Source organism: Nematolebias whitei, chromosome 11, assembly GCF_014905685.2.
Source record: "Nematolebias whitei isolate Nwh7 chromosome 11, NemWhi1, whole genome shotgun sequence".
Classification (NCBI taxonomy): Eukaryota; Metazoa; Chordata; class Actinopteri; order Cyprinodontiformes; family Rivulidae; genus Nematolebias; species Nematolebias whitei.
In genome coordinates, this window is record NC_056508.1 from 46,855,690 (window position 1) to 46,866,226 (window position 10,537).

Below are 10,537 nucleotides of genomic sequence, written 5' to 3' on the forward strand. Positions count from 1 at the left end.
GTTTATTGGTAGGTTGATAGGTGGATTAGTAGGTCAGAAGTTTTGTTGGTACGTTGGTTGGTCTATGAGTAGGCTGGGTGATTGGTTGGTAAATTGATTGGTTGGTCAGAAGATTGGTTGATAAACTGGTTTGTAGATTGATTGGTCAGTTGGTTTGTACAGTAGATCAGTAGATTGGTTGTTAAATTGGTTGGTCCATTGATTAGTCGGTTGGTTGATTGGTCAATAAATTGGCTGGTAAGTGGATGATAAATTGATTAGCTGGTCGATTGGTTGCTCAGTACGTTGGTTGGTAACAATCTAAACTAAACAAGAAAGCGTGAGCTGGGAACTATTACAAATTATAACAAACATCATTTTGTTGCTGGTCAAACTGTTAACATTTGGCTCAGTAATTTATTCAGTAATAATTTACTGAAGTTTTTTAAATAAACAATTTATTCTGAACATGAACCTCACACCCTCTTCAGGTTGAGGGTGAGGTTCTGCCTCAAGTGGAGGAGTTCAAGTATGTCAAGGTTTTATTCACGAGTGAGGGAAGAACGGAGCGTGAGATTGACAGACGGATTAGTGCAGCATTTGCAGTATTGTGGATTCTGTGCCGGTCCATTGTGGTGAAGAGGGAGCTGAGCTGTAAGTCAAAGCTCTCTGTTTACTGGTCGGTCTACGTTCCTCCCATCACCTCTGGTCATGAACTCTGGTAGTGACTGAAAGAATGAGATCGTGGATCCAGGAGGTTGAAATGAGTTTCCTCTGCAGAGCTGGACTCTCCCTTAGAGACAGGGTGAGAAGTTCAGTTATCAGGAGAGACTCAGAGTAGAACCACTGCTCCTCCACATCCAGAGGAGCCAGTTGAGGTGGTTCATCTGGTAAAGATGCTCCCATGTCACCTCCCTAGGAAGGTGTTTCATGTCCAACTAGGAGGAGACCCCGGGGAAGACCCAGGACACGCTGGAGAGACTAAGTCTCTCAGTTGGCCTGGAAACACCTTGGAGTCTTCCCAGTAGAGCTGGAAGAGGTGGTTGTGGAAAGAGATGTCTGGACCTCCCTGCTCAAGATGCTGCCCCCGAGACCCAACAAGCAGAAGACAATGGATGGATGGATGGATGGATGGATGGATGGATGGATGGATGGATGAAAATGAACCCACAAATTCTGCACTGATCTGAGGTAAGTTGCCACTCTTAATGTTTTTATGGTAAATGTAATTTTACATGTTCTGCTTGTGAAAAAATAATTACAAGAGCATTTAGTATTTTACAGGTTCTCAAATCAACACTAGACCATCCTCTGAAGAACATTTCTGTTTAAGGAGCCGTCACAAAAACGCAACCCCATCCTGACACTTGTTGTTTTTCCAGGTTCTGCAGCTTCTACTCGTCTCACCAAACTAAGATCCATTAACAGGCGAAGAGAACCGTCCTCCTGTATGGGAACCAGTCTGAGTGCAGATCTGAACCTCCTGCTGTTAAATGTATTAATGGTTATCTGCTCGTTCTCCTGCTCTCTGCAGTGGTTTGTGTTGTGTGTCATGGCGTTGTTTTTGTGTGGGCGCATCCGAGAAGCACTAATGAGGATCAGGAGATCAGAGCGCGTGTCGTGTACTGCACCTTTCTAGCACACATAAGATTTACTGCATGTGTGCAGGAAGCTTATTAAAATTATTATGATTAAAAAGTTACAGCAGCAGCAGAAACCCTGTTTCACACACAATTTGTCTGCATCGATTATTGTAAAACGGCTCAGGAACCTGCTGCCGTGGTGAGGTCGTTAAGATTCTCAGCAGTAGGTGGTTGAGGCTTTTGAACTCGGCAGAGACAAAAACAGAGACGGGAGCTTCTCGTGTCCTAAAACCATGAAATATTGAGCAGGTTGTGATCCAGAGTGTAAAAACTGTTGGAGGTCTGATGAGGCGGAGCAGGACACTGATGGGGCAAGATCTGGAGGTTTAAGGTTAAATATACTCGCTGACAGAAAGTCCTTGAAGGAAGAGTTTTACACTAAGAACATCTTATCTTGACAGACACGAGCTAAAACGTGAGCTTTGCTTTTTGTTTGGTAACGAGCGGGGCAGCACGGTGGCTCAGTTAGTAGAGATGCTGCCTCTCAGCGAGCAGGTTGCTCCGGTTCAAATCCCGGTCAAAGGTCCTTTCTGGGTGGAGTTTGCATGTTCTCGCTGTGCATGCGTGGGTTTCCTCCCACAGACCAAAAACATGCATGTTAGTCTGATTGGTAACTCTAAATTGTTTCTAGGTCTGAGAGAGAGAGTGAATGGTTGTTTGTCTCATTTGTCTTCATGTGTCCCTGTAATGGACTGGACCTGTCCAGGGTGTCCCCCGCCTCTTGCACAGTGATGGCTGGACATGGGCGCTGGCAACCCTAAAAGGAAGAAGTGGGTAAAGATAATGGATGGATGGATGGATGGATGGATGGATGGATGGATGGATGGATGGATGGATAGATGGATGGATGGTAGTGAGCGAGAATAGATGATACATTTTGATCAAACTGTCCTCTGGCACCCGTTGTAGACGTGCCAGCTTCTTACAAATCAAAACAAGTCCCACACTGGACTGCACGTTGACCTAATGACTGCCAAGTTGGACCATTCTTCTGAGTGCTTTATATGTTTCACATCAGTGGTTTTCAGATCCCTCCGACTCCACCAGGCCAGACCCAGGACTCACTGGAGGATTTAATACTTGAGAACTCCACAGGAGCAGAGGATGTTTCAGTCCAGGGTCGGCTGCATCTGTGACCAACCACAAGGAGGATAAGATGGATGAGTCAGTAAGTGAACAGACGGGCAGATGGACAAATGGGTGAATACATACTGTAGATGGGCAAATGGATGGATGGAGGGATGGATGTGTATTTGTTCCTAAATATACAATTTCAACCATCCATTCATCCATTAATGATGCATGACTGAATTAACCAATGAATGGATGGATGGATGGATGGATGGATGAACCAACGCATAGATGGATGGAAGGATGGATGGATGAATGGACAGCTGGACAAATGAACAGATGGATGGACAAATGAATGGAAGGATGAACAAATGGACAGATGGATGGATAGATGATAGATGGATGAACGAATGGATGGATGGATGACCGAACGGATGATGCATGGATGAACCAATGGATGGATGAGCCAATAGATGGATGAATGGATGGGTGAATGGACAGCTGGACAAATGAACAGATGGATGGACAAATGAATGGAAGGATAAATGTAAGGATGGATGGATGAACGAATGGATGGATGGACAGATGGATAAAGAAATTAATGGATGATAGATGAATAAATGGATGGATGGATGGATGAATAAACAGATGGCTGAATGGATGACAGATGAATGAACCAATGGATGGATGAACCAATGAATCATGGATGGATGGATAAACAAAAGGATGATGGATGGATGAATGAATGGAAGGATAAACAAATATATGTATGTATGATGGATAGATGGATGAACAAGTGGATGAATGGATGAACCAATGAATTGATGGATGAATGGATGGACAGATGGACAGATGGATGGATGAATGGATGAGGAGGAGCAGTGGTTCTACTCCGAGTCTCTCCTGATAACTGAACTTCTCACCCTGTCTCTAAGGGAGAGTCCAGCTCCTGCAGAGGAAACTCATTTAGACCTCCTGGATCCACGATCACATTCTTTCTGTCACTGCAGAGAGTCCATGACCAGAGGTGAAAGTAAGAACGTAGACCGACCCGTAAGCAGAGAGCTTCATCTTGCAGTTCACCTCCCTCTTCACCACAACAGACCGGCATAGGGTGTGCAACACTGCAGAAGCTGCACCGATCCGTCTTTCAACCTCCATTCTTCCATCACTGTGAACAAAACCCTGATATACTTGAACTTCTCCACTTGAGGCAGAACCTCACCCCCTTCTCAGGGGGACAATCCACCCTATCAACTGAGGACCATGGCTTGAGACTTGGAGGTTCTGAACCTCATCCCAGGTGTAAACCACTCCAATGAGAGCTGGATATCACGGTCCAATGACACCAAAACCATCTTCAAATGGCAGAGATGGAATCCTGAGTCCACCCCCTGGTTGCACTGAGACTTTCTGTCCAGTAAAGTTATGAGCAGAACCGATGACAATGCACATCCCTGGTGGAGTTCATCTCACCAGAGCTGACTGCAATGAGAACCAAACCCATACGTTTGTATCGGGACAGAATGCCCCGTAGCAATGGACCCCTGATCCTGGACTCACGAGCTCGTGTTGCACTATACCTACCTCCTTGAAGACAGCTGATGAATTCACAGCGTGGACACGGTGCAGACAGCTGTCAGCGAATCCAAACAACCTCGGGTTACATCAGTAAAATATTTGCTAAATCTCATTGCCAACGTTTTTGTTGAGATTGTGTTAAAATCCCTCGGGCCGACTCAACGAGACATGAAACCGTTCATCCTGTAGCTGCGTGCTGTTCTCTAAGACCTGTTTGGAACAGCAAGACGGATTAAAGTCAGGTAGCTGAAGGCCTCCGTGTCTGAGCAGCTACAAAACATCAAAACAGGCGGAACAGACAAACGTGGCGTTCCAGGAAGGGATCCTTCCTGTCACAATGTTTTAATCTCCAACGAACCGGACTTGGGAGCGTGGGAGCGCAGAGCCTGGCAGAAACTCAAACCGGGGTCCGCTCTTTCCTGACAGATTTGTTTGTTCGCCACGTCTCAAAATTTAGAAGCATTGAAGCAGAATCAGTGTGGGCTTGAAGAAATCCACCAAGGAGCATTGATCAGGCGCTGCTTGGATCATCAGGGTGAGTAAATCTGAAGCTGGAGGACGAGGACGTCTCCGTCTGGATCACAAACGTTTGACGTGTTTGAGGACGGGGAACAAAATGAGACTTTGAGAAGTAAAGATGGGCAGAGGTTCAGCAGTCTGTTTAAAACTAGAGGAACAATTTCAGAATAAAGTTCCTGAGTGAAAGACTTTAATCACCATCATTTCCAGTTCATAATCTCATCAACAGATTAGAATCATCTCTGAGCTCAAAGGACGAGGCTGAAGGTCAATAATTGATGGTTGTGATCTTTGGGCCCTCAGGGGCCACAGCGTTAAAACCAGGTCTGGTTCTGTTCTGGGCTCAGGAACTCTTCCACCGATCATTGTCTGGAGACACAGTTCATCTACAGATGCTGCTTAAAGCTCTATCAGGCAAAGAAGAAGCCAGAGGTGAACACCATCCAGAATCTCTGAAGTCTTCTCTGGACCAGAGCTCGTTTCAAATGGACTGAGGTGAGTCCAGAACTGTTCTGGGGTCAGATGGTTAAAAACCTTAGGTTGTGTTTGGAAACCTTCATACTAAAGTCCATTATCAGCTTACAGTATACACATCTGCCTCTCTGATGGTATGGGAGTGCATTAGTGCCTTTGGCATGAGCAGCTTATCTGGAGAGATTCCATTAATGCATAAACGTATCTACAGGTTTTAGAACATCTGCTCCCATCCAGCAGAGAAGAGCCAGGATTGTAGAACAGCTAGAATCATCCACCAGACCAGAATGGGACAACATTCCCACCAAAACCTCCAACATCGGGTCTCCTCAGGCTCTCTACAACTTCCAAAAACTTTATTTTATTGTTTTGGTTTTTTTTGCCTTTAACGTGTTGTCATTTTAATGACGGTTTTTGTTAAGCACTTTGGTCACCATCACCGTGGTTGTGTACAGCGTTATAGAAATAAATAAATGAAATGGTCTCCTTCAGTCCTCCAAAACCTGCAACATCTGGTCTCCATGACTCCTCCAGAACATCCAGTATCTAGTCTCCACAGCTCCTCCAAGACCTCCAACATCTGATCTCTTCCGGTCCTCCAAAACCTCCAATAACTGGTCTCCACAGCTCTTCCAAAACCTCCAACAACTCATCTCCTCACGTCCTCCAAAACTTCCAAAATCTGGTCTCATCAAGTCCTCAAAAATCTCCAAGATCTGGTTTCCTCAGTCTTTCAAAACCACCAACATCTGATCTCCTCAAGTTCTCAAAAACCTCCAAAATCTGGTCTCCTCAGTTCCTTAAAAACTGCCAACATCTGGTCTCATTGAGTCTTCAAAAACCTCCAACTTCTGAACTCCACAGCTCGTCCAAGACCTCCAACATTTGGTCTCCTCGAGTCCTGAAAAACCTCCAACATTTGGTCTCCTCAGCTCGTCCAAAATCTCCTATCAGATTCCATTTTGGAGTCAACCTGATTAAAGATGTCCCGTCAAAAAAAGGAAATCATGTTCTCGCCTCGCACGTGAAAGTTTGAAACTGAAACCTCAGATAATCTGCTGGAGCTCAGAGTGTGTGTGGAGGACGACCGTCAGCTACCACCACAACAAGTTTTAGCTCAGCATCTGTAGAATAACTGAGGTTTAGCCACTTTTGTGTTTGAACAACTGTGGCGGCCATCTTGAGTCAGATGTACAACCAATAATTACTTTCTGAAAGTTTCATTAAAACCTGTCCACTGGTATTGGGAGATATTTTGCTAACAATACACAAATAGAATGACATCATCACCCTCTTTTCGTAGGGGTGAACAAGAACATCGGCTGTTTTTGTCTCAAACTAAGTTCTGTCACAAAATTAGACCCAGCAGTTCTCTGGTTGTGGAGCATCTCTTTAGCCCTCCTCCTCCTCCTCCTCCTCCTCCTCCTCCGTCTGCACGTGGATGGCGCTGGACTCCCTCCAAGCCGTCGCCTCGCTCCACCGTTTCTGAAGCGCCACCTGTGATATTCAAGCCCATTTCAATGTCTAATCAGGACCATTCACTCGCCCCCCCACGCTCCTCGATGACTCACACTGAAAAATCAGTTTCTAAAACCTCCTTTCAGAACCAGCCGTGGAGTTTCATCGTTGCTGAGCGCGAGTGCAGAGTGGAAACTCGTCGGCCCGGGTCAAAGCCCTCCGAGCAGAGAAGACGGCTCTTTGTTGCGTTCCTCCTTCTCTCTCGATGGATTTGGGTCTGGACGCCCTCGAGGTTAGCGGATTAGCATACAGCTTCAGATGTGGGTATTCAGAGGCGCCTGCTCAGGTCTCACCTCATGCATACACCAACGTGCGCTATTAGCATGCACGCCTGACAGAACGGGTCATGTTGAGGTTTAGATCACATCCAGCGTCTGAGTCCACGTCGCCGTGTGGTGGTCAGAAACACGAGCTTCTTTCGGCGCGTTTAGGACAAAAAGCTGAACTCGTAAACGAGCCGAACTCTGTCGGCGCTGCACAAATCGATTGTTTGGACTTTTAATTTGAACAGAGACGGTTTTAGATGCTGAAAATTGATTGCACAGCCTGGGAGCCGCCGCTCTCCTACGTTACAAAATACTGAGAAGAGGTTATCAACCCGACCGCAGGTCAAACCGTGTGAACGTTCAGGACTTTAGCTGATGCTTGATGCTTATTTATTAATAAAACACTAATGTCAGGACTTTAGCTGATGTTTGATGCTTATTTATTAATAAAAACACTAATGTCAGGACTTTAGCTGATGTTTGATGCTTATTTATTAATAAAAACACTAATGTCAGGACTTCTTTTGTTTACAGCCATAGTAGATGCCTCACTTTGCAAGGAACCAGAGGATTGGAGTTAAAAAAAAAAAAAATATTGGGACACAATTTAAACATTTTCTCAAGAAAATTTGAAGGGTGCCAAAGCAGCTGTTCTTCTTTCGGCTGCTCCGTTCTTCTGTGAACTGACTCGCACGAAGACTTGGCGATTGTTTTTACACCAGATGTCCCTCCTGATGCAACCACAGACCACCGAGCTACCACAGCCCTCTGTGTGGAGAAGAAAAATGCCTAAAGGGTGCCTGGGGGAGCAGATGTGGGGGTTAGGGTATTTGCCCCAGGGTGGGGCAGGTGTGGGTTCTTCACATTTCCCACCCACATTTTGACGTATCTGGTGCGGGGATTGAACCGGCGGCCTTCAGGTCACAGGCTCGCCTTCTCTAACCTCTGCACCACCACGTCCCAAAGCCAAAGCAGCTACCACCCAATATTCAAACATCAACTCTCCATCTGAAATGCCTTCATTTTGTACTTCAGACAGTTTGAAAAGTGTAAAGCTGCTGCTGGAGGCTTGTTACCGTCTCCAAGGTAACCACACCTGTCTGTCACTCCCTGACTGTGAGTTAATGACAAAAACTGACCAACAAGAGGACTGCATAGGGCACATTATATGTCTGTTAATAAACTATTATACAGCAATCTGCACGGAGAAGCAAAGACCTTGGACAACATTTGACCTTGATTTATGACCTTGACCTTGAAGCTGGGGTGATGAAAGTGTATGTGACACTCGGTCTGGTGATGATTCATACATGTGGCAAGTTTCATTAAATTATCTTGAGCGGATCAGGAGTTATGAGCGGGACAAGAGATGAGCGTATGGAGACTGTACTATAAAACGTCCCGTCTTGGACAGGCGTACAAAAAGTAAGCCTCAAACATTCGCTGTGTGAAAACCCTGAGCGACGGGGGACATCGGTGTACCTCTTTTTTGTGTTTATTAAGGTTGAACAGGTTGACTCCAAAAGTTATGAGTTTGAGATATTTTGCTAACAGACACAATTCTAGCTAACAGCAAAAGAACGTTCAACCATCTGGTTTAAGAAGAAGGTCAACGGAGCCTAAAGGTGTCGGAGAACGTTTTCCCATCTCAGCATTCTGGTCTCCATCTCCTGCACCTCCCTCCCCACCTCCCTCTGCTACATCATTCACACGTTCATCCCTCCCTGAAGGCCTGAAGGCCATCAATAGTGCAACACGCAGACACACAAAACTCATGCACAGAAGGCTGAGTTCTCTCTGTGTCCCCCGCGTGATTAATAGACGGGCGCTGTGAGAGGCTCCTCCAGTGGAGGCCATTATCATGCAGGCAGGCACATCTGCAGACATCAATAAGTGAGGCAGGGGGTCCAGAGGGTCTCAGGGTCACGGCAGCGGGGCGCCCCTGGCATCAGCAGGGCTCCTCTCAGACTGTCACGGCCTTTCACGAGAAGATCCAACAACAAACAGCGCCTTTTCGCAGCCGCTTCACCACGGCTGTCAGTCAGGCCAAAGAAAGGAGCGAAGGAGGCTCGCCGGGACGTTCGTGTTAACAGGAAGGAGGCGAAAGAACCGGAGTTTACCGCGCGGAGCCCGGCCCAAAACTGTGGAACACAAATGAGCAGGCGGGAGGTCAATCCAGAGCAAGAGAAGCTGAAGAAGTGAGCGATAAATCGAAGGAGAGCATCCGACAATGAAAGGTCAAAGGTCAACGTTCATGGATGCGCTTCTGAAAAAGTAGAAGTCCGGTGTTTTAAAAGAATCGGTGCACCTTCTCCTGTTCTGGAACTGACCCCGACCTGTCGAACAACACAAACCACAAATACTGCGGGCTGTTCAGCTTTTATAAAGAATAATTATGTCACACGTATGTTGACATGTTGTTTGCACTGCAATGCATTCTGGGTTAACGACAAGTTGCTCCGGTGCGAGCGCCGTGCAGCTTGAACGTTAATTCTGGACGATGTTCGGTGCCCAGGCCTTTAATTTGAAATGGAGCGCGTTGACGGAGAGAAGAACGAAGACATGACTCAGCTGAGGGACAGAAGAGCTGCTGATGATGAGAGACTCTGCTGCAGAGAGCTCCGCCCACTTCTCAACAAACATCCAACATGCTCACAGATGGATCAGAGCAGTTACACATCCATCCAACATCCATCCAACATGTTCACAGATGGACCAGAGCAGTTACACATCCATCCATCATCCATCCAACATGTTCACAGACGGACCAGAGCAGTTACACATCCGTCCAACATCCATCCAACATGTTCACAGACGGACCAGAGCAGTTACACATCCGTCCAACATCCATCCAGCATGTTCACAGATGGATCAGAGCAGTTACACATCCGTCCAACATCCATCCAACATGTTCACAGATGGACCAGAGCAGTTACACATCCATCCATCATCCATCCAACATGTTCTCAGATGGATCACAGTAGTTACACATCCATCCATCATCCATCCAACATGTTCACAGATGGATCAGAGCAGTTACACATCCATCCAACATCCATCCATCATGTTCTCAGATGGACCAGAGCAGTTACACATCCGTCCATCATCCATCCAACATGTTCTCAGATGGATCAGAACAGATACACATCCATCCAACATCCATCCAACATGTTCTCAGATGGACCAGAGCAGTTACACATCCATCCAACATGTTCTCAGATGGATCAGAGCAGTTACACATCCATCTATCATCCATCCATCCAACATGTTCTCAGACGAATCAGAGCAGTTACACATCCATCCATCCATCCATCCATCATCCATCCATCCATCCAACATGTTCTCAGATGGATCAGAGCAGTTACACATCCATCCAACATCCATCCAACATGTTCTCAGATGGACCAGAGCAGTTACACATCCATCCAACATCCATCCAACATGTTCTCAGACGAATCAGAGCAGTTACACATCCATCCATCCATC

At 46.3% G+C, this 10,537-nt stretch overlaps 1 protein-coding gene across 1 annotated transcript in view; it reads right to left on the reverse strand.

Annotated features, from left to right (window-relative positions):
- si:ch211-251b21.1 (uncharacterized protein LOC571720 homolog) overlaps nt 1–10,537 on the reverse strand; it is a gene marked incomplete at its 3' end in the record, with an annotated part of 39,347 nt that overhangs the window by 3,341 nt on the left and 25,469 nt on the right.